This window comes from Heterocephalus glaber, unplaced genomic scaffold (genome assembly GCF_053883595.1).
Source record: "Heterocephalus glaber isolate CG9 unplaced genomic scaffold, H.glaber_assembly_v1.0 deba00001463, whole genome shotgun sequence".
Taxonomy (NCBI): Eukaryota; Metazoa; Chordata; class Mammalia; order Rodentia; family Bathyergidae; genus Heterocephalus; species Heterocephalus glaber.
The window spans coordinates 1937501-1962759 of record NW_028258310.1 but is presented as its reverse complement, the minus strand read 5'-3'; the positions used below and the strand labels follow the sequence as shown (position 1 = coordinate 1962759).

Here is a 25259-nt window from a genome sequence, read left to right as displayed (position 1 = left end):
AAAGGAAAATCCTCCCACAATGAAAATTTACTATGATGATTTCACTGAAACATTAAAAAACATAAATTTTTATGAAACATTTAAGGAAGACATAATACCAGTCACACACATAATCTTTCAGAAAATGAAAGCAAGAATATATTTACCAATTATAATACCAAATTGAATCCAAAGTCAAATACATTTCAAGAAAACAAACTACAGATCACAATATCTCATGAACTTAGATACAAAAATCCTTAATATTATCAACTTGAATTCACTAATATATAATAAGAATAACAGGACCTAGTAAGATGCAACTAGTTGCCAGAAAAGCATGATTGACTCACCCTTAAAAAAGACTGATATAATTTGTATATGTGCTGCTGAAGTGAGCACTAACTGATATAATTTGTTACATTAAGAAAATGACATTTTCGGGGCCAGGGATTTAGCTCAGTGGTTTCGCCACCTGCAGCACAAGCACAAGGACCCAAGTTCGATCCCAGGTACCAAAAAAAAAAAAAAAGAAAAAGACGTTTTCTCAATAGATGTAGAAAAGACATCTGACAAGATGAAACACTCATTTGTGATAAAATTTTCAGTAAATAGGAAATGAAGGGATATTCATGAAACAGATACAGATCAACAGTAAAAAATCCTATAGCTACTACTACATTTCATAGTGAAAGACAAATGCCTTCCTCTATGTTACGTTAATGAAGAAAAATTTACATATTTATGGCTTTAATTCCATGAATTTTTTACAAGAATTGATTACAGATTGAAAATTGTTTTAAAAAGTAAAGCCATTGAAAACATTGAAATAAAATTTAGGTGACATAAATTTGGTGTGGAAAAAGTTCTTTCAAAACAATTGGACGCTCTACAAAACAATTGATCAGTTCAATTACATTAAAATGACAGTCTTAAATGCTATGCATAAAAAGTAAATAAATAAAATGAAAAAAAACCAGAATGACATATGAAAATGGAAAACATTCTTCAGGTTAATTCTGTAAATCAATAAAAAACCATTCAAATTTTTTAAATCAAACAATAATATTCCATCATGTAAAATGAGCAGGAATATGCTGTTTTTAAAAAATGACCAATGAAATATTTTAAAGATATTTAAGCTCACTACTAAGAAATTAACTGAAAATTAAGCCATTTGTCCTTATTTTCAAGGGAAGAGAGGAATATATATTAGCTTAGCAAAAAATTTTAAAAGTCAAATCCAATGATAGACAAAGTAGAAATGGCAGCTGTAGACTTTACATGGAAATATCAATTGATAAAGCTTTTTAAGGAGCTACCTTTGTAAAATAAATCCAACAATAATAATAAAAATAAATATAGCTAATAATTATGATCATTTACTATCAGCAAACACTGGGTAATATAGTAAATATTCTGTACTCATCATCTCAATTCATCCTCACAATAAACCTAGGACATTGGTTTTATAATCCTCATTTTTTTTTTTTTTGGTACTGGGGATCGAACTCGGGACCTTATGCTTGTGAGGCAGGCACCGGCACCACTGAGCTAAATCCCTGGCCCTATAATCCTCATTTCCATAATGATAAAATTAAGATAAATTAACACAGATAAAGGAATTCAAACCCAGGCCAACTAGCTTCAGAATTGTTATCATCACTGCCTATATACATATGCCCTACCTCAACACTGACATAAATGTAGTTTTAAACCTCATAACAACAACTTTAGAGAAGAGTTTATAGCATAACTAAAAAGGGGAAGGAGTATGTACAAAGATGTTGATTATGGCATTATATTAGTGAAGCCTTGAAAGAATGTGTGTCCCTATCAACATGGAATTGGTTTAATACCTTTAGTTGATGTATACATTGCAATGTTGTATAGTTTTAAAAATTATGGTATAGACATTTATTGAAAAATATACCCAAAACTTATTATTTCTTGAAACAGCATATTACATAGCAGATTTATTATAATCCCATTTATATGAAATCCCAGATCTCCGTATAGATATATGGCGGGATGTCTGAAAACATGTTTGCCAAAATATTAATGTGATTATAGGGGATTAATTTTCTTTGAAATTCTTACATTGTTTAATTTTTTACACCACATATTTAATTAAAAACTACAGCAGTATGGATTTTGGAATAAGGTTTTAGTTCACAACACAGCTTATATTGGCAAGTGTTTTAATCTTTCTAACCTTCAAATTCCTTACTTATAAAATAATACCTAAGTCATAGACATTCTTTGAGAAATAAATTAAATAATATCTATAAAGTGGTATTAACATAAAAGCTGTTAATATATCCTAGCCAAATTTTCAGATGAAAACTTGCACATCTAAGAGCATTAAAACTTGCAACATCTTAATATACTGCACACAAAGACCAAAGTAAGGAGACACTACCCCAGCTCTTTCTGACCCAGTGGTTTCCCATCTCCACATTCAGACATGTGAAAAGAAAGGTTTATTACAGCTGCTGTAAACAGAGTCAGAGGGAGCCAGGAAGGCTCAAGAACATTCTGATGTGTCTCTGGCTCACTTGTTTCAGTGTGTTGTCTATTATAGCTGAGCAATCTGTGTTCCTGTATGCTATAAGTCACCTGAAACACCCATATCGCAAGTATGTCAAATAATGAAATTTCCAGGGTATGCAAATTTAGCCATTTTAACAAGCACTAGCAGAACCCATTCCGTAGTGATCCAATGCAGTGTTAGAAGACAACATAACCATAAAAGAGAGAAATTCAGACAGCGCATAAATGGATTAAGAGCAGTTGCAGAGCTAAGCTGCTCTCTTTCCTTAGTCAAAAACTCTCATTAAAATAAATGAGCCTGCTCATTTGAGGGGAGAAAAGAGGTTTGGGGCTTCGAGTTGGAAGAGCAGTTCAATTCCTGCTCATCAAAAGGGAGCAGAAATTCTTATCCTATAACATCCACAGCTGCAAATAGATCCAAACCATCTCTTCATGTTAATGCTCTTATTAAATGTCTTCTGTCCATCTCTCTTCAATCTTGTCTTTTCCATTCTGCAACATGATTCTAGTTTTCATGTATGAAATAATTAAATTAGTTTATCTCTGGCCAATGCTAAACTGAGTTGAAAGAGATAATAAAGATTTCTGTCCTTGCTTTGTGTTCAGCGAGTAAAGTTAAAATTCTCCTCATACCCCAAACATTCTAGCTGTCTGTTGCTGTTCCTTTATTTCCAATTCCAAAGCTTCTGGTTCTGTTCAAATTATTTGGTGCACTGCTGAGCCCTACATAAGATATGCTTGCAATGTAAGAACATGTGGAAAAATTATGTGTTTTTGTCACACCCTATTAAACGGTATTCAAAACACAATGCCCCAGAAACTAAATTGATTGTAGGTTTTATAACCCTTTTCAGGCTAATAGAAACAATTCAGGACCATGAAAGAAAGCATAGCTAGTACAGCTGGGGGAATCTTAGACTGCTCAGCTCAGCAGTCTTGTCCTGGCTTAGGTGGTTAAAGTTCAGTTGGATTCCATTCTTCTAGATTTTTGACAGATCATTCCAGATTAATGGCTACAAAGTTTTCCTCATTTCTTGTAAAAAACATGTTTCTTTCAACTGATCTGAATTGTATTTGAGGCTGGAAAATGTCAACGGTTTTCAAGATTGATCCAAGCTACTAAGATGCTATTACATGCATAATATTTTTATGCTCTTTTTATTTACCCAGCCCCAGTGATATGGTCAAAGCTCCAAAACTAGGAAGCATAAACAGTTTTTCTTTCTGACTCTATTTCATACTGGTCTGACTCTTCCAGCCTTGGGTATAAGGAACTAGTTAAACTGCCAGCCTACGACTCAAGTGAAATGGAATCACAGGATTCTTTTAATGTTTGGAAAATAAGAAGGAGCTGGTCCTTTCCTGAGATGACTAGTAACCCCCAACTTCTGAACAGCCTGGCAAGGCAATGCCTTGATCCCATCACCTATCACAAGTGATCACTCAGTCATTACCTGCACTGCATGCTGCTCCATCAGAAAAACATCTGTGAACATTATTTGACAAATTGATCGCTAAATGAGCCATTAGCTGAAGGGGCTTTTGGATTGCCTCTAGGAAGCCAGAGTGGCTGTAGAAGGAAATGCTTACAGATGCAAAGCAGTGATTAGAATGGGAAAAAGAGCTCTGTGTCCATGTGCCTGGGAGGCTGAATGGGGCTAGTATGGGAAAGGGGGTGGAGAGGTGACAATAAACCATGTCTTGCAAGAAAATCCACCTTCTCTAAAGGAAGCTGTTTATTAAAAGCAGTAGTAAAACTGCTTAATTCCCTTGGTGCCTTTAGGGAGAAATCTAAGCCTTTGTGAACCAAAGAAAAAAGAAACCTAGCCAGTGGTGTGCTTGTCAAGAAGAGAAAGCTAGGAAAACAATGTTAGTCATTTTACCATCTCTGCTTGCCAAGAGCCGACAGGTGTGCTGCTTACTATTGTTCTGTCAGGCCGCCAGATACCACAGTTTAGTATTCATCCTCTCCTCTCCTCCAATGTGTGGCAAAAAAACAGCTGTCTCCCTGGCTCAGGCTACAAGGGGTTAGCAGGAGAGAGAGAACAGATTCTTCTACATTAGCATCACTTGTACTGCTTTGTTTGATTCATCACTGGAAACACATGGTCTTCCTGAGAAATGCATTACACACGGGCAATTTCCCCACAGTGGCTCCAAAAATAGCCCATAAACAATATTTTGAAACTTAAAGGTAAATAAATGCAGAAAGATGCCTAGGTTAAATTGTGTCAGATCAATGAATGGGAAGTTGGGGCATGCAACAGTCGTTAAGAAAATGCTTTTTATAAATCCTGCATGTTTCATGTTGCTGACAGATGTTTGTGATTTTTTTAAAAATCCTTGAAAAAGAAAAGCAGGTTGTTTTGATCCAAAATGATGTGTTGCATGGCATGGAAACTATTTCAGTGCCAAATTCCCTTGAGATGAGGAAGAAAAGCCCACAAGACTCAGAGTGCCAGATGCAGTAGCTGTAAGACTTTCAAACAACAGTACTAAGTTTCCTTTTGGGTCGAGGTATTAAAAGCTCATGGTTACTGACTATTGCACTGCCACTAGGAATACTACCATGACAGCTGAAAAGAACCAGAACCAGACATCTGTGCTGAATCTAGGGCTCTCTAGATTGAAAATTTGGCAAATACTAGTAAAATCTATGCTCCGTATATTTACAAGAGAGAAAATACATCCATTACTCACATTACATGAAACTTGAGAAATGCTGGCTCTTTCCCAAAGGTCCAGATATTTTTCTAATAAAATAGGCAGTGAACTTCAAACAACTCTAAAGTCATGACATAATGGTACAATCACATACATAACCCCTTAGGCTTACACTGTAACACACTAACCCAATGCTATAATAATAATGTAAGATGGAGGAATTGAATTGCCCACCAAATTAAGCCACTTTGAAGTTAAGAGGGTTTTCCTTCTGAGGGCCTTTTGTAGGGGTAACAAAGTTTAATCCACTGACTTCCTTTACCAAACTGAGACATTACAATTCACATTGCTGATAAATATATAGAATATAGTCCACATATTACGGACAAACTGCTGTTCACACAGATGGCTCAACTAGCTCTTTGCATTCTTGTTTTTCAAGTCAATAAATCACCAGGAGAGAAAAGAGAAAACAGAAGGCTTGAAGGGTAAGGGGTAGGGAAAAGGAAAATCCTTGTTCTGTGAAATGTTTACTTATTCGTGGTCTCCCTGGAACCCTGAGGAATTGTTTTCCTGATGAAATTGGAAAGAAAAATCTTTCCTCACCATATCTTCTCAGATGGCATTATCAAAGGATTGGTAAGAAAGTGTCAATTATGAAAAAGTAGAAATTGGAACCAGGTGTGGTGGGGCAAGCCTAGTGCTTGGGTAGGCTGGGGCAGGAGGATCACAAGTTCGAGCTCAGCCTGTGCAACTTGGCACTTAGTGAGACATTATCTCAAAATTAAAAATAACAAGGGGCTGGGAATGTAGCTCATCAAAAAAGCCTTGGATTCAACCCCTAGTGTAAAAAAGAGTATAAATTGGGATAAACACTAAATAAGCCATTGAGATGCATGAAATAACCTTTTAAATTGAAAGATTTACATGTTTTAAAACATGACCTGAGAATTCTGCTTTTGGCCAAGATGAGGTAACAGGGACTGAATTTATCCTTCCACCTAAAACAAATTTAATATAAAGCTGAACTAAATACATAAAGCATCATGAAACATCACATGTTAGGATTCCATATAATAAAGTCAAAATGTGGCCAGGAAAGAGAATAAAGACAAAAGTAAAGTATATTAAAAGTCAAAATTTGTTACGATAAACAAAAGTGATCCATTGCCTTACAATGTCTGTCAGATAGAAAGAGCTCCACAAATATCTGCTGCCTGAATCAATTAAATCAAATAGTTAAGAAAAACTTAAGTTTGAAACCAAGCTCCCTTGATAAGCATTGAAGCTATAAATATCAATGTTTTTGTCACCTGGTTTAAATTAGCAACACCAGAAGGCTGTGCAGCCAACAACCAACTGAGCAGGCCAGGTCCCTCAAGTCCCACACAGTCCCAAGGAAGGCCTGCCTTCAGCAGGGCTTCTTCTGACTGGCTCCTGTGAGATAGCCTTGGCAGCCCCTGCTTATAGTGTTTCTGTATGTTGGAGGCCGTGGGCTGTGTTGCATCATTTTGACCAGATAATTTATCCCTAAATATGATCTGTGATGAATATGTATTTTTATAAGCAGGGCACTATAGACCTCATGTACCACTTTGACCTTTGGAGGACAGCCAAATGGGTAGCTAAATTCAATCACACAGGTGGTGCATGCTGTGACTCACCCCCAATAAAATACCTGGACACCACAGCTCAGGTGAGTTTCCCTGGTTGGCAATACTTCACCTATGTTGCCATATGTCATTGCTATCACATGACTATATGACTCCATTGAGAGGGGACACCAGGAAGCTTGTGCCTAGTTTCTCCTGGACTTCATCCATGTGCATTTACCCTGTGCTGATTTTGATCTGTCATCTTTCACTGTAATGACCACGAAGGTACACCAGCCTGACCCGTGTATCCTTTTATGGAATCAGGGAGCCCGAGGGTGAGATGAACCCCTGACACTGGGACATAAATCTACATCTCATTTCAGCCAGGTAGCCCTACAAAAGTTTGTCATTTAACTGCTTAGAAAATACTCAGAGAAACAATTATGTAGAATGATTAGTTTCTCAGTAGCTTGAAAAGAAAGAAGGAAAGAAGAAAGGGAGGGAGGGAGAAGAAACAAAGAAAGAAAGACGAAAGGAGAAAGAAGAAAATGAAAGTCTATCTCACTAATATCATCATGAAGTAAAAATAAATTTAATATATATGCACACTTGGGGGGGTACTGGTGATTGAACCCAGGACCTTAACACTGAGTTACATCCTCACCCCTCAACCTTTTTTTTTGAGATAGGAATGCTCTAGGTCACTAAGTTTCCCAGGCTGGGTTTAAACTTTCATTCTTCCTCCTCAGCCTCCCAGAGTGCTGAGATAATGGGTGTGTGCCACCATGCCCAGTTTACATACCTCTTTCTTTTAATTGACCCACCTACCTATTACTGTGTTTTACACATCCTTTTGTGCCTATACTCTTTATACTTAATTCCCTAAAGTGAATATTTTATTGGCAAAGCTATATTTCCAAAATTATCTGGGATCCTAAGCTTTTTAACAAATAATGTTATTTACATTATTTTCACTGGAAACATGCATTCTATAACAGACCAGGATAAAGGAAAATAATAGATCAAGGAATTCTTAACTCCATGCACCTCCTCCCACTCAAAATTAAGAAGCTCTAGACACTCTGTACCCATCAGTAAAGAACTGTCCCTTTTCAAGGGTAGACTGTGACACCAACAAGGGAAGCTCTGACCATCTGTCCTAGCCTGCCCCACAGCAGAGATATCGGTGAACAAAAAAGGACTAATTCTCTACAGCTTTCTTCTTCTTTTTCATTCCTCCAAAACTTAGTGCTCCAAAACTTTCTTCCCAGTTCTAGGCAGTCATGAATTAATCATTTTTCTGTGCAGATCAAATATTTAAAACTCTGATCTATACTGAGAAAAAGCTCAAGCTAAATTTAATTTCAAAATATATACTACCTATAAATTCACCCTGAAGACTTTTCTTAATTAATGGTGTAGAAGAAAATCAGAGCATATATAAAGACCTTTATGTCTGTATGTATAAAGACCAAAATGACATTTTCTGAAGTTTCCCTTTCATCTTACTCAAGAATCACCACATGGAACCACCTAAGAGTTTATATCCTAGACAACTGAAAACATTTTTCACATCCCTACTTAAGAAATACTTATTAAGCAGCACCTTAATAAGTGGTGCATGCCTATAATCTCAGCACTCTGGAAGCTGGGGCAGGAGGATCTCAAGTTTGAACCCAGCCTGGACAACTTAGTTACTTTGGCCCTGTCTCAAAAGCGGAAAAAAAAAAAAAAAGTTTAGAGATGTAGCTTAGTGTAAAGGCCCTGTGATCAATCCTAATAATGCAAGGGGGTGGGGGAGGGAAAGAGGGAAGGAAAGAGGGAAGGGAAGAAAAAAGGAGGGAAGAAAGGAAGGGAGCGAGGGAGGGAGGGAGGGAAAGGAAAAAGAAAGAGTCATTATTTCATTAGCTGTGATGGAAACAATGATTAGAGTGAAATTTGAAGATGGAAAGAGGGACCAGAAAGAGGGACCAAAAGCAAAGGAGAGGGTGGCCATAAGAAGCTGAGCTCACAAAGAGAAAGGGACTTCCTCATTTCAGCACCTCCAGAAAGACCCAGCCCTGTTGTCCCTTGATGTTATCCCAGTGACATTGATTTCAGGCTAGATTTTCAGAAAATTTAAGATGTTGTAAGCCACTCAGTGTGCGGTAATTTGCCACAGCAAAAATAGAAATCTAATATGCTGTATTTACAGACTGCAGTTTCTTCTCCACGAAAAGAAGCAAGAAATTCTGTTGGGAGGATTTCTCTAAATACATAGGTTAACTTCATTCAAAAGCTATTTTATACAAGACTTCCCTTCTGAGGGCTTATCTTCAATTAGAGGTAAAATATCACAGGAAGAAAAAAATAGCATTTGGTAAATTTTTAAAATTACAATTTATCTGAAAGGTTCTTGCCATGGCTAAAGACAGTCTTTCTGGGGCAAATGGTCTTTAAATAGAGAAAATAATGATCCAAGTTTCGGATTCCTGCATTATGGTTTATTACATATGATGTCTGGGTTATATTAAATTCCTAGAAATCAGGGTTTATAATGGAATGGCTGACAGACCCTTAACTTTAATAGCCTTTCCAAGTACTACAATAGTGAGCATTACTTTTTAATGTCATAAAATGATGGTTAAAACACTACAGAATTTTCTCAAGACAGATAAGCAGGTGTTCAAGAGACCAGAACTATTTAAACTTCATTGATTTATGGTCTATCTCATATTGAAGGCTAAAAGTTTTATTGAATTCCCACAGTAGATGCTCCAAACTTAATTTTCCAAAATGGTAGGACTATTTCAGGGTTCCCTGTATGTATTAATTTCTTCAATATTTTTAGTTATTAGGCATAATGAAATAGAACCCATGGATAAAAAATGTAAGTTATTCTGTTCTCTTTATTGGTTGACTTTTCAAGGCACATTGTGTATAATAAAACCCAATGCATAGTTACTAAATCATATAATCTAGGAACACAACTCCCCAACTAGTCATTTAATAGATAACTATATTTCTGCCACTCTTTAGAATTGTGAATATGACATAACTTCTTATTCTAGTGTGGCACAGTGTAAAATATTTATCATAACCCCTTCCCTCTCCAGTAACTTTTTCAACTCACCCTCTACCCAGCATCTCTAATCCTTATGCTGCCCAACTAAAAGTAAAGTGGCCATCAGAAGAACCGCAGTAACTATCAAGTATTTTATATGATTTGTTAGTATTTTCTGCTACTTTACATAAAAATCAATGCCCTTTTAACAGTAGGACCTAACCCTAGTAATTTGGTGAAACTGATATTTACTGCAGAATAAAATAAAAATACCATCAGCTCTCCAAACCACATAAGGGAGAAAACTGGAAGCAAAATACTATTTTTTATACTTCAGAAGAACATAATGTAGTTTAGAAAGCAAAAGGAAAAAGCATTCCAGTTTGGCTGGGCACAGAGGTAATTTGCGAAGTGGCTTGAAATTCAGCCATTCCTTCCACACTGCAGCTCTTATACAGATGAGCAAGAAGTGTGTGCACTCGACAGTCTACCCAAGTGAGCGGCGGGAGTGCACAGGGCTTAGAGCAGGTTTCTATGCTTCTGCAGCTGTAAGTGCCATTCTAGGTTAATGCAGCAGGGCTGTCTCAAAGGTAGTATCACAAGCCACTTTGTGCCTTTTTATTGTCAACCAAAGGCAAATGTCCCCAAAAGGACAAATTAACTCTGATACCTACATCAATAAGTCAATGTTTTGTTTTGTTTAGCTTTGAAAATATTTTTACCCATACATAAAAAATGTACATGTTTATGGAGCACCATGTGATGTTTGATAGCTACTATTTAGACACACGGACACCAAACCATCTGATATCCTGACTTATCTTTAGATTCAACTATAATAGCAACAAACTCCTCTTCTGAATGAAGTGCTGTGCATGATCAGGCAGTTTATGAATAGACACACAGCTTGCAGCACATCTGACCCTTTGCTTTCCCCTCTGTCTTCCCAGACTACCCTTAAAACCCAGAAAATAAAAGACTGTTGGAGCCATATCTATAATAAAATAGTAATACAATCATCAAAAAATAAAATGCACTGGTTGTGGTGGCACACACCTGTAATTCCAGCTATCAGGGAGACTGAGGCAAGAGAATCATATGCTCAAGGCTAGCCTGGGCAACTTAAGGAGACGCTATCTCAATATGAAAAATGAAAAGTAATGGGGATGTAGCTCAGGGCTTCTGACATCAATCCCGACAGAGAGAGAGAGAGAGAGAGAGAAAGGGAGGGAGGGAGGGAAGAAGAGAGAGGAAAGGAAGGAGTCACTCAGTTTAATTAACATACATCTGAAGCTTCTACTCAGTGAACAATTAACTTTGTTAAAAATCCAGGAGGGGCAGGGATTTAGCTCAGTTCCAGCGCCTGCCTTACAAGCATACCTCCCCCCCCAAAAATCCAGGAAAATTACCAAAGACATAGCCTTTTAAAAATAATTATCAACATAAAATTCTTTGAATACAATGCACTTATGCAACTTCCATTGTACTTGACACTCTTTGGAAAAATTGTTTATTTCATTTCATCAAATTCTATTGGCTTCATTGAAATTTTTCATCGTGCTTTCACTCAATTCAGAATACCAAGCAACCGAATTGTAAGAGAAGCTTTAATTTTTGAATAAATAAGAAAAGCTTCACAGTAATGTATAAGTTGCTTCATAGAGCCACAAAATGTAAAACTGCTAGTTTATACACAATATTATTTTCAATATTGATAAGACTATATTTTTGATGTGTTTAAAAATATCATGCTTTCAGGAGTGAGTCAAACTGGACTTAACTCCCACAAAAATTGCCAGTTAGGGCCAGGGATTTAGCTCAGTGGTGCTGCTGCCTTCCTGGCAAGTGAATGGTCCTGAGTTTGATCCCCAGTACACACAAAAAAATTGCCAATTATTTGAGCTAATTTTCCTGTTGCTTTATCAAATACACAGTATGCTTATGAAGCTCAGGGGAAACACTAGAGATAAGGGAGGCTGAAATTCTAACCCTCTGATTCCTACTCTTCTGTTACTGGAAAACTCTGCAAGACAGTGAATATCATTTTTGCCACATGACAATATTCATTGTAACATGACTTGAGTTATAACAACCCTTCTTTCCTCCAGGTAATTTCTATATAAAACTTACCTAAAGTAATCCTACAGGTTCAAATTTGTGTTTGAATATTTATTGGAATAGAATGTGAACTTCACAGAATGACTTTCCTCTGAAGTGGGACTGGTTTTTATTTCTTTAAACTTGGAATTATTATTAAGGGAAGAGGGGCTCATTTATGTTTTCATTTTGAAACTATGTAGGAGAAAATTAACGTATGGGTGTTCTCTGCCATTTTCCAGCCAAGGCGCCTGCTTTAACCCGGTACAGGCCGACAGTCGTCGCAGTCCCCCCAGCCTCGTATGGATGAAAGCCAGTGACTGAGCAGAAATCAGGCCTCACTGGAACCCTGAGCAGAGGTTGGACAACTGCTTCTCAGGGACTCAGGAAACTCATGCGTCAGAAAAGGTGACTCATAAATAAACCAAAAGAATATGGCTGCACAGATATCAGAATCTGATCAGATAAAACAGTTTAGGGAATTCCTGGGAACCTACAATAAACTTACAGAAACCTGCTTTGTGGACTGTGTTAAAGACTTCACAACAAGAGAAGTAAAACCTGAAGAGATCACCTGTTCAGAACATTGCTTACAGAAATATTTAAAAATGACAAAAGACTATCCATGAGATTTCAGGAATACCATATGCAGCAGAATGAGGCCCTGGCAGCCAAAGCGGGACTTCTTGGCCAGCCTCGATAGAGAAGTCCCAATGGCTGAGAGCTCTGGGTGGAGGCTGCCATGGCTATTGCACTGGGAAAGAGGACTCATCAGGTGGAATCCCTGGAAGTGGTGGGCACCATGTTGAACCATCTGTCATGACTATTTGGCAAATGGAAACCACTGGAAAAACAAAATTGCTACTCACCAGGAATAATCAAAACAGAGGATCTTATTGTTCAGTGAAAATAATAAGGTACAACATTAAGGTTGAGGCCATAAGATTCAGTAGCTTGGTAACTTAATTAGAAAAATAAGCCACTATTTCTTCAACTGTGACTGTTAATTTTAAAGCAAAATATGTGTTCAATCATGTAAGAGAGAAACATTACTGAAAGTGAAATAAATGGGAATATCACGAAAAAAAGAAATGTATGGCAACATTTAGAAATTTCTTAATTCAAAGAAGTACATAATAATGTAATAACTCTAGAATTAAATGCAAAAGCATATATATGCTTTTATAGTTTCTAATTTAATGATTTTTCCAGATGATATGTATTAATAATAGTACACTTTAGTGTCCAGTATGTGATAAAGGTGATTTTTCTTCTTTGGTACCCTTACCAAACATTTTGAAAAGAGCCAGAAAGAAGTATAAATACAGATATGGTAGATAGATAAATGCTATAAACTGTTGCTGTCATTTGAATCAGTCAAGAAAGGCTATTGTATTCCACAAAGAAAGTTATTTTATTGTTGTTGTTGTTGTTGTTATTGTTGTTGTTGTTTAGGAAGCTACCATAACAGCCTATTAGCATCTGAAGTATAAGGTCCACTATCCAAACGGAAGACATTTTAAAAAAGAAGACATATTACTCTGTATAATGAAATAATACAGTATTTGGAGTTACTGCCAGTGCTTTAAGAAGGAGAGAGAAGACCAGAAGAAGTATCAAAAAGAAGAAACCCTGCAGCATGGCATCCATGCTGCACAGAGGGCCATGATCATGCAGGTGTTGTATCTAAGCTTTCAAGAATAAAGCTACAATTGAAATATGTCTCCTCCCTAAGTATTATGGACTGTCCTTTCACCCTGAAATTCTGTCCTTTTTAGGTAGGGACAAAGGCAAAGCAAACTGGAGCTAAAGAGATTCAATCAGGAGAGTGGAAAAAGGCTCCCTGGCAGGTTTGACAAGCATAGGGAACTCTCCCTGCCTCTTTTGTGTAGCTCCTGGATTGTGGCCATCACAGCTTGTGGACCACATGATTTCTCCAGCTGGGGCCCCTCATCCATTGCCACAACAGACTAGGGCTACTGACTTCCAGTTCCAGGTTTCCGTACAGACAGAAGTCCTGGGTTGTCGGGACTGCTCAGATTATAAATTCTCTTTCCTTCTTAACCATGCTGGGCTCCTGAGTTTGCTTTAGTGTTGCCAATTCCCAAATTGATTCAGGAGGCACAAGGCCATATTCTTCTGCTGCCCCAGTCAAGGAACAAATAATTTTCCCAGTGTATTTATCATCATCTCCAGAAGCACTGGAACACTGACATACTGGAGAGGTAGGTGAAGAAATCTGGAAAGTTTTTATCTCCCAGAGATCTCTAGATTTCAAGTCTGTCACTTTTCTTTGGCCTAAAGTATCTTGTTGTAGTACTCAGAAGCTGAATATACAGTCTTTTTCTTCCTCTTTGCATTTTTACTATAAAAAAAAATCTAACCTAACCCCAGTGCAAAAGGATAAATAACTCAAACTAAACAGAGAAGCCATACGTATGGAATTACAAAAGAGTAGAGAATATTAATATATTTCAAAATACATTACTTCCTTACATTAACATACTCTCTTGAGAATCTGGCATCCATTCTTAAACTTTAATGTCGATGTCTGAAAGTGTGGCTGTGGAAGAGAAAGCAACAGGAAACTACTCAGTTGAAATTTTTCTTGTGCTTCATAATATGCATTTAAAAAATATTTTTATTGAAAATTTTGCACTATGGAGGATTATCAAGGTACCTGTGCCAAAATTTGGGGGAAAAGATATCTCTGTCCAACAATGTCACTTCCCAGGCAAAATGGGCCCTGGCAGACAACCCTTGTGCCCAGGAACACAGTAGATCAATGTTTCCTAAGAGATACCAGTATGGGCTGCAATGTGGTGCATTACACAGGCTAAAGTAAAGCCAAGGGAGCCTCTTCTTGGGCATATATGGAGCACAATCCTGACCTCAGAAATATCTAGGAGACACACATGAGATACACACTTATGGTATCCGAGTGCATCAGAGTCTGTGCTTGTGCAGATAAGGGTATTGCCTACTCCTGCTTTTCCTGCTAGAGAGGGCTTGAAGCCCCTTACTTGCAATCCCATCTACCTTATCATTATTCAGTCCTTTATCATTTTTCACTTTAGTCAAATTTGCTATTTTATAATTTCTACTCAGATCGGTGCATGCCATCTTCAATAAATGTTTATTATAGCCAGGGATTTAGCTCAGTGGCACTGCTCCTGCCTTTTAAGCATGAGGTCACAATTTCAATCCCTGGTACCAAAATAAAATGTTTATTACAAAGAATGAATAAGTGAATAACTATTGGTTTTGATTCACTAAAATCTATTCATAATTCTCCATTTTCATGACCTAGGTATCCAATAAAGAAAACTAAAATTCCTTATAAAGCATTTCTTTACTATTTGAACTTTCCCTATTAAAAATGAAACTTTCTACTTAATTGTTACTATACATATTTTTAATGACGTTATATTTTCTGGTGATATATGCGATGTTAAAACATTACTTAGATATATAGATATTTATGTACTCTTTTCATGATCATTAACTCCCTCAAATAATTCATGTGTTCAAAAATATACAATTCTACTAGGGGAAAGAATCCACCTAATTTTTTAAATGTTGAGATAAATAAAATGGCTGTGCCTTACAAATTGTAGAATACTACCTCATAGGTTGCCATCTTGTTTTGAGATGAAATGTTTCTGAAGTGGTTACTGGGTAGTTTCATAAGAAATTACTGTTCCACTATAATCTGCCAATCCCTGCATGTACATTGTTATAATTCTCTTCCCTTTTTCTGTCTCTCTCTTTCTCTCTCTCTCTCTCTCTCACTTTTCTCTCACTCTTTTGAGTCTCAAAATTGCTATTTGAAATTTCCCTAGGACCTTAAAAAAATCCCCCATAGTCAATGACAAAGGTAAGTTTGGGGAAAGGGGGCCACTAGTAATATTCTAGGATGAAACAGATGTTTGCAAATTTAAACAGAATTCAAGATTTGTCACTACATTTTCTGGCAAACTGTCTAATCAACAGGGTCATGACAGAGGTGAGCTTATTCAATCATTTTTCACAGAAAAGGGGATCAGGTGCTTTAAACTACACTCGCAAAAGTTTTTTAGATTCTGTCTCTAAATAATACACGGTCAGGTAATTTTTTAATCTGCTGGTTACACTAATAATCTCTTTTTTGCTAGTTTGGAGATTAATAATGGTGTGTGATATCTAATAGCTACTACAGACCGTCGAGATAGCTGGCAATAACTTTAAAGTAATTTAGATGCCTTGAAATCTCTTGACATATAAAAACCGTCAGTTCATCCAACTCTGACATCATTAACCAAGACTGTTCTTTTTATCGGTGAAATCACTTGGTGCCTTCCAACCTCTGCCCTCCTAACTTCTGCATAATGCATTCTTTAAAATGTGTAAATTATTTCAAATGATAATATGAAAAAGTAATTAGAAGAGTAACAAGCAGTCTCTTATGCTCTGCCATGCATGTGAACCTATTACTGTATTAAGCATGGTGTTTTTCTCACCTCCTTGAGCTATAAATGAAGTTGCCTCTTCTTCAGAGAGAAAAACCCACCCCAGAATAATGATATTTGCTAATCAATATGTGGGTCAGAAATTTTAAAAAGAACAATAAAAAAGAAGGAGGGATCTGAGATTTGAAATATAACTAAATAAGCTAAAGACTAAAATGGTATTGCCTGAAATTAAGAATACTAATTCTTATTAAAATTCACTGTTTAAAATTTGAGCTGAATCATAAATATTGCAGTAATTTCCTCACCATTTGTCCTAAAAACTTATTAGAAACCCTGGAAATAATACTTGGTATTCCTGGAACATGTCCTGGAAGGCTGTGCGTCATTTCTCTCTATTCTCAGCTCCTATTTGGAAGCAACCCAGAATCTAACAATTAAACAAGTTTGACTAACAAAGATTCACATTCTCAATGTATATCACTCAGTATGAATATGAAAACAATAACTTGGTATATTGAGTGAGAAACAAAAAGAAAAGCTATTTTATCACAATGACTATAAAAGAGCTTTCTATCAATAGTACATTCAGCTCTTCATAAAACAAACGTGTTGTTTCTTTGCTTTTGTAAACAGATATGTCTTTAAACATGCAAGAGGAATCACACAGAGTAACTGGGAATCAATCATGTCAACATTTTACTCTGCATATTTCCAAACCACAGGCTGGAATTCAGCTAACCTAAACTTTACTGAATGTTAATATAACAGCTGGCAACATGAATTTAAAAAAAAAAAAAAGGATTCCAAGAGTAATGAAAATGAAAATATAGCACATGACGTTGATCTAAGTTTTGACAGACATTTTGGTCAGCATAATATATGAGCTCAGAAATGAAGCTCCAGCCATGTACCTTTCAGAAAAGACTTCCTCTATAAATAAAGTTGTTATAGAAAATGACTAGCAGCATCATACCCTAAGCATCTTGGCCAATAATAAATTGAACATTAATGGAAACCGACTATTTCTTACATGTCCCCATGAAGTAATAGACTAAACATCCATGCCATCTGGAATTACTTGCACGGCCTCATGCTGTCACACAGTTTATCATCCCAGGACCTATTGGACTTGGCTGTTACTCTTAAAAGCCCCGGTAATTTTGCATCTGAACTAAAATTCCATTCTGAGTAGCAACAGCATCTGTTGATCATCAGGACAGGTGAAAAGAGAAGAGGGTTGAAGAGAATGACTTATCATGCTCAAATAATATGCACAGAAGAGAATAGGATGGATGCATTATTTTTAAACTGTGTCTGGCCTATAGGTCAGTATTGATTGAAGAATTCAGCAGCAGAGAAAAGAGCCATGCCTGCACTCAGAGCTGAAGAGGCAGTTATCCACTCTATTTCTTGTCAACTGGTGAGATCAGTCTTTCAATTTTAGGACAAATAATAATAAAACTCATGAGCTTTATGTGGAACCACTAAAGAAAATGCTATTTCCACCCCCTCCCTTCAACAAACTTGAAAAAAGGGATAGTCCTCCTACCCTTCATGTAGAAAAGCAATTTGATATGAAATGTTTTCTCCTAAGTGATGGAATGTGCAGTCGTGCACTAGCAACTCGCCCCTGAATACTAACTTGCCTGTTCTGGATGAAACCGCTCTGGGGATGGGGGAGAGCACACAGCTAGAAAAGAAGGCACTTCAATACACGGGGGAGGCTGTGCACTCTAGTTCAGAAGATGGAGGTTTATCTTCCAATGGAGGGCTTTGATGTTATTCATATGCTAACAATATCACTGTTTCCTCACAGCTCTCAATGCACAGGGAATAAAAGGCATCATTTGCTGACATGGGGCTCAACACTTGCTGTCCAGCATACTGATCAACAATCTGTACTTGGCTTCACAGCTAAGCCACATAACCTTTAAATTGTTCTTTTAACACTTTAAAATTCTGGTCAAAATAACTTACCATTTTATAGAATAAAATGATGAAACAAAGAACTCTAACTGTATTTTCCCTCTGCTCCTACAATGTAGCTTCAGTGCCCCAGGGGCTCCTTTCATCTCATCTAAGTGCTGGCATATGATGTGATTGTTAACATAGCTGGCCACCAGATGAAGTGAATTATCTAAACTGCCAAGGTTCCCACTTTCTTTCCAATTTAAACATCAATTTAACACAGAAACTGAAGGGTATTATGAAAGCTTTAATATGAACCATTTCAGACATGAGAAAAAAAATAATGAAAGGGTTTTTTCTAACAGCCAAACAAATCTGCAATTTTTTTAAACATGAAGATGAGTCAGGAAAAATGAATGTACCACTGGAGCACACATAGTGCACATCTCAACCTACAGCAATGGAAGAGGGCTTTTTGTCTTAAATAAATACGTTTTTGGTTTTTTCTAAACAAGGGAGGATTTTATTAAAGAAAATAACCTGGGTGAATTTGTTAGTTCGTTAACTAAACACAAATGATCATCAACCAAGAGGAGACTTCTATATAAAACATTTCAGGGTGTGCATCATTAAAGTGGATGCTCATGCTCTGGGATGTTTTTAGTAGTCTTGCCTGGATTGTTAAGGTCCTTTTCATTATGTAACTTGCTTTTCTCATGGAAATGTTTTCTCCACTTGGATCTCTAGCTGTTAACAGAATGTGCAACCATATGTCCTGCATATCTCTTTGAAAATGAGACACTTCATAGCTCATTCATAACAATAAAAACTCATGCTTCCTTACACAAAATAGAGTACTTACTAGTATATTCCACTCCAATTAAAACACACAAATATGAACCAAAAGGATGTGGATTATTAACAGAAATAATATTTTTATACCTTCACAATATAAACAGAATTATATACAAAGTAACCATATTCACAAGTATTAAATAGAAAAGAACCATATTCACAATTATTAAAATGTACCTTTATCAAAATATGAGGCTCAAAGATTTGAAATAAGATTTGAAGTTATATTTAACTAATAGTAATATGCAAGTTAAAGATACATGATTTTGTTATCAAAAATTATTCCTAAAAGTTAATATTATTACAGAATTTCCTCTGGAAAATAGTCTTCCTTAGTGTCAATTATTTTTTTAATAGAAATACAGAAAGAGTAAGAAGGGTAGGAAAGAGGGGGAGGGAAGAAGAGAGAAGAAAGAAAAAAGCAAAGGAGGAAGAAAAAGAAATGAAACAAAGGCATTTACTATTTAGAATTGCTTCTGTAACCATTTTCTCTCTACAGGTATAATTTGGGGAAGTACACAACTAAGAAACACATATGCATTAATTGTAGAAATCATAAATGGCACTATACAAAGTTAAAGAAATATCACCGTATAAGGATTATATCACTGTTCCCATATGGAATGTCCAGGGAATATTATTAACAAATACAGAAGAGCCATGTGTAATACTCAATGACATTTCCAAATATAAAATAAAAATACAATATGTAATACACTTACAACATGTTCCATACAAAATGACCAAGCAATTTACTGAAGATTATTATTTAAGAAATAAATACTACTACAAATACCATCTGTACTTATTAATGATTTCATTTTTATATTGCTGATATTCATCAGATTGATCTCATGTTGGTTTTTTTTGGTTTTGGTTTTGTTTATTTTTTTCTTAAATTCTTTTATTGGTACATTTTAGGTACACAACACAATTACATTTCTCATTGGAAACTTGTACCTTTACATGATGCATCTTGGTTCTTATTTTTTCCCCATTCCTAGCCCTCCCTTCACCCTCTCCACCCTACCCTATTTACATTTCTCATCATTTTTCCTTTCCCTTCTTTCCTTTCCCATACCCCTCCCACTACCCCTGCTACTTTGGAACTTTTCTTCCTCTTTTGCATTATTGATTATTCATTCTAATCATTGGTACATTTTAGGTATACAATATAATGACAGTCATGATTGGAAATTTGCACCTTTACATAATCTCTCTTGGTTCTTATTTTTCACCCTTGCCCAGCTCTCTCTCAACCCCTCCATTCCTCCCTATTTACAAAGATTTTGTTCCTATTTTTCCATTTTCTCATATTAATTCCATTCCTTTCTTTCCTTTCCCCTACCCCTCCCACTACCTTCCACTTTGCCCCTTTTCTTCCTATTTCACATTACCTATTATACATTTTAGTCCTTATTTACACTTTCAGTTTTTCACACCAGAGAAACTATTTCGTATTTATACATGTGTGTCCTATTTAATTCAATTAAGAATATCGCCTGAATATGCATTCACTTAGTTATAAATGTCTCTAATTCTCATTTTTTATAGCTGAGTAGTACTCCATTTTATTTTTAAAAAAACCACATTTTCTTTATCCAGTCTCCTGTTGATGGGCATTTGGGCTGTTTCCAAATTTCAGCTATCACAAACTGTGCTGTTATGAACATGGGTGCACATATATCACTGTGGTATGATTCTTTTAATTCTTTGGGGAAGATCCCCAGCAGTGGAATAGCAGGGTCAAATGGGACTTCCAGTCCCAGTTCTTTGAGGTATCTCCATACTGATTTCCACAGTGGTTGCACCAGTCTACACTCCCACCAGCACTGGAGCAAGGTTCCTCTTTCCCCACAGCCTTGCCAGCATTTGTTATTGGTTGATCTCTTGATAGCAGCCATTCTTTGTGGAGTGAGGTGAAATCTCAGTGTTGTCTTCATTTGCATCTCTCAAATGACCAATGATGTTGAACATTTTTTCATGTATTTATTTGCTATTTCTACTTCTTTGTCTGAGAAATGTCTATTCATTTCAGATGCCCATTTTTCAGATTGGGTCTTTTAAATTTGGGAGGTCTGATCTTCTTAAATTCTTTATAGATTCAAGATAGTAGACCTTTGTCTGAGGAAGAGCAGGTGAAGATTTTTTCCCACATTGTGGGCTGTCTCTTCACACTGCTGGTGGTTTCTCTTGCTGTGCAGAAACTTTTTAATAAGAAGAGATCCCACTTATTGATTGTTTGTGCTAGTTCATGGGCAACGGTGGTTTTATTCATAAAATCTTTTCCTACACCGATGTCTTCAAGGGTTCTACCTAACCTCTGTTCCAGCTGGTTCAGAGTTTCTATTTTAATATTTAGATCTTTAATCCATTTTGATTTTAGTTTAGTGCATGGCAAGAGATATAGGCCTAGTTTTAATCTTTGGCAAGTTGAAGCCCAATGTTTCCAGCACCATTTATTAAAGAGGCTATCTTTCCTCCAGTGAGGGTGTTTGGCTCCTTTATCGAAGATGAGATGGCTGAGTGTGTCTGGCATTGTTTCTGCATTTTCTAATCTGTTCCACTGGTCCTCAGGCCTGTTTCTTTGCCAGTACCATGCTGCTTTTATCACAGCAGCTTTGTACTATAGTTTCAAGTTGGGGATTATGATACCCCCTGCCATGTCTCTGTTACCTAGAATTGTTTTTGCTATTCTGGGTCTCTTCTTGTTCCAAATGAATTTTTGGATTGTTTTCTCAAGGTCTATGAAGTATGCTGCTGGGATCTCAATTGGAATTGCATTAAATCTATATAGAAGTTTTGGAAGTATGGGCATTTTCACTATATTAATCCTTCCTACCCAGGAGAAGGGGATGTCTGTCCATTTTCTGATATCATCTTCAATCTTTCTTTTCATAGTGCTATAGTTTTCAGAGAAGAGGTCTTTGATTTCTTTCATTAGGTTGTTTCCTAGGTATTTCAGGTTTTTTGGATGCTATTGTGAAAGGAATTATTTGACCTATTTCTCTCTCAGTGAGTGTCATTAGTGTAGAGGAAAGCTATTGATTTCAGTGTGTTGACATTGTAACCAGCTACTTGGCTGAATTTGGTTATTAAGTCTAGAAGACTTTTGGTGGAGTTCTTGGGGTCTTCTATATAGAGTATCATGTCATCTGCAAATAATGACAATTTGACTTCTTCATTTCATATCTTTATTCTTTTTATTTCTTTCTCTTGTCTAATTGTCGTGGCTAATGTTTCCAAAACTATATTGAACAAGAGTGGTGATAGTCGACATCCTTGTCTTGTTCCTGATTTTAGTGAGAAGGATTTCAGTTTTTGACCATTTAGTATGGTATTGGCTATTGGTTTTTCATAGGTGGATTTTATCACGTTGGGGTAGAGACCATCTATTCCAATTTTTTGTAGGGTTTTATCATAAATGCATGTTGGATTTTGTCAAATGCTTTTTCTGCGTCTATGGAGAAAATCATATGGTTTTTGTCCTTGGCTCTATTGATATAGTGTATTACATTGACTGATTTACATATGCTGAACCATCCCTGCATCCCTGGGATGGATCCCATTTGATCAGGGTGTATGATCTTCTTGATGATCTTCTGCATTCTATTTGCCAGTATCTTATTAAGGATTTTGGCATCTATGTTCATTACTGAGATTGGCCTATAGTTCTCCTTTTCAGTTGGGTCTTTCTCTGCTTTGGGGATCAAGGTGATGCTTGCTTCCAGGAATGAATTTGGGAGCATGGCATCCCTTTCAATTTCCTTGAAGAGTTTAAACAGTAATGGCAGTAGTTCCTCTCTAAATGTCTGGTAGAAGTCAACAGTGAAGCCATCAGGGCCTGGGCTTTTCTTAGTTGATAAGTTTTTAATTAAGTTTTCAATTTCATTGGTTGATATTGTGTTGTTTAGCATTTTTAGGTCTTCTTTGTTCAACTTTGTTAATTCATATGTATCTAGGAATCTGTCCGTTTCTTCTGTGTTGTCCATCTTATTGGCATATAGGTTCTGGAAGTAGGTATTGATGATCCTCTGGTTCTCTGCTGGGTCCGTTGTAATTTCACCCTTTTCCTTCCTAGTTGCATGGATTTCAGCTTTTTCTTTCCTTTGTCTGATAAGGTTGGCTAAGGGTGTGTCAATTTTGTTGATTCTTTGGAAGAAACAACTCTTGGCTTCATTGATTTTTTTTGTATCATTCTCTTAGTCTCCATTGCATTGATTTCTCCTCTGATCTTTATGATTTCCTCCCTTGTATGAGCTTTGGGGTTGTCCTAGAAGCTTGAGGCTCAGCATCAGGTTGTTTAATTAGGCTCATTCTGTTTTCCTAATATGCATATACACTGCTATGAATTTCCCTCTTAAGACTGCTTTCATAGTGTCCCATAGATTCTGATATGTTGTACTGTCATTGTCATTTAATTGAAGGAACTGTCTGATTTCTTCTTTAATTTCCTCTGTGACCCATTGGTTATTCAGAATTGTGTTGTTCAATTTCCATGTGTTTATGAAATTTTTTGAGTTTCTCTTGCTATGGATCTCCAATTTCATCACACTATGGTCTGATAATATACAGGGGATAACGTCAATTCCTTTGCACTTACTTAAACATGTTCTATTTGTGAGTATGTGGTCTATTTTGGAGAATGACCCATGTGCAGCTGAGAAGAATGTGTATTCTGATTTTGTGGGGTGGAAGACTCTGTAAACATCTGTTAAGTTCATTTGTTCAAGAGTTCGATTGAGTTCTAGTATTTCATTACTTATTTTTAGTCTAGTTGATCTATTTGTGAGAGTGGAGTATTGAGGTCCCCCACTACAATTGTATTAGTGCATATATGACTTTTCATGTCCGTTAGTATTTGTTTTATATAGTTGGGAGCACTAGTGTTTGGTGCATAGATATTTATGATTGTCCTCTCTTCCTCTTGGATTCTTCCCTTTACAAGGATGTAGTGTCCTTCTTCATTTCTCTTAATCAGTGTTGGTTTGAAATCTACTTGATCTGCAAAGAAGATAGCTGCTTCTGCATTTTTTTGGATTCTCGTCACAGGGAGTACTGTTTTCCACCCTTTAACTTTCAGTCTATGAGATTCCTTTTGAATTAAGTGTGTTTCTTGTATGCAGCATTTTGTTGGATTTTGCTTCTTGACCCATTCTGCCAGTCTATTTCTTTTGATTGGTGCATTGAGACCATTAACTTCGATGGTTACAACTGAAACGTATTGACTTGTCATTGCCATGACTTTTTTTTGTTGGGTTTTCCCCCTTTACATTTAATATCTTGTTGTACCAGATGGGTTCATTCTGCTTTGCTTCCTGGGGTTGTGATCCTGAATGCCTGTTCCTAGGATATTGTGTAAAATTCTTTGGAGTGCTGGTTTGGTATTCACGAAGTTCCTAAGGTGCTCTTTTTCATGAAAGTATCTTATTTCTCCATTCATTTTGAAAGATAGTTTTTCAGGGTACATCAATCTGGGTTGGAGGCTGTTTTCTTTTAGGGCTTGGAATAGGTCACTCCAAGCTCTTCTTGCCTTGATGGTTTGTGTTGAGAAGTCTGCTGTGATTCTGATGGGCTTTCCTTTGTGTGTGATTTGTTTCTTTTCTCTGCATGCTTGTAGAACTTTGTTCTTCTCTTGAGTTTCTGGAATCTTAACAATTATATGCCTATGTGTAGATTCTTTTTGATCAAGGCTATTTGGAGTCTTATATGCCTCACTTATCTGTATGTCAAGCTCTTTTTCCCTACTTGGGAAGTTTTCTGCCATTACTTCTGTGAAGAGTTTTTTTATGTCATCTTCACTCCTGTTTCTTCATTGACTCCAATCTGTCTTATGTTATTCTTCTTTGCATCATCTAGCAGCTGCTGGATTGATTTCTCATGTTCCCTTATAATTTTGAAGCAATTTTTCTTTTCCTGGTCACTAATTGCAATCTTATCTTCTGTATCTGAAATTCTGTCCTCACATTGGCTCATTCTGCTGTGTAGACTTTCAGTGGAGTTTTTCATGTCCTGGAAATCTATTTGCATCTGTTTTATGGATTCCATTTGTTTCCTATGTTGGGATTCCATCATGTTCCTGAGCTCCTCTCTAGATTTATTAATCATGTCTTG

At 36.5% G+C, this 25259-nt stretch overlaps 1 pseudogene; it reads left to right on the top strand.

Moving 5' to 3' along the window:
* Nucleotides 1-12224: 12224 nt before the first annotated feature.
* Nucleotides 12225-12649, top strand: LOC101716864 (mitochondrial import inner membrane translocase subunit Tim9 pseudogene; annotated as a pseudogene).
* Nucleotides 12650-25259: the final 12610 nt, after the last annotated feature.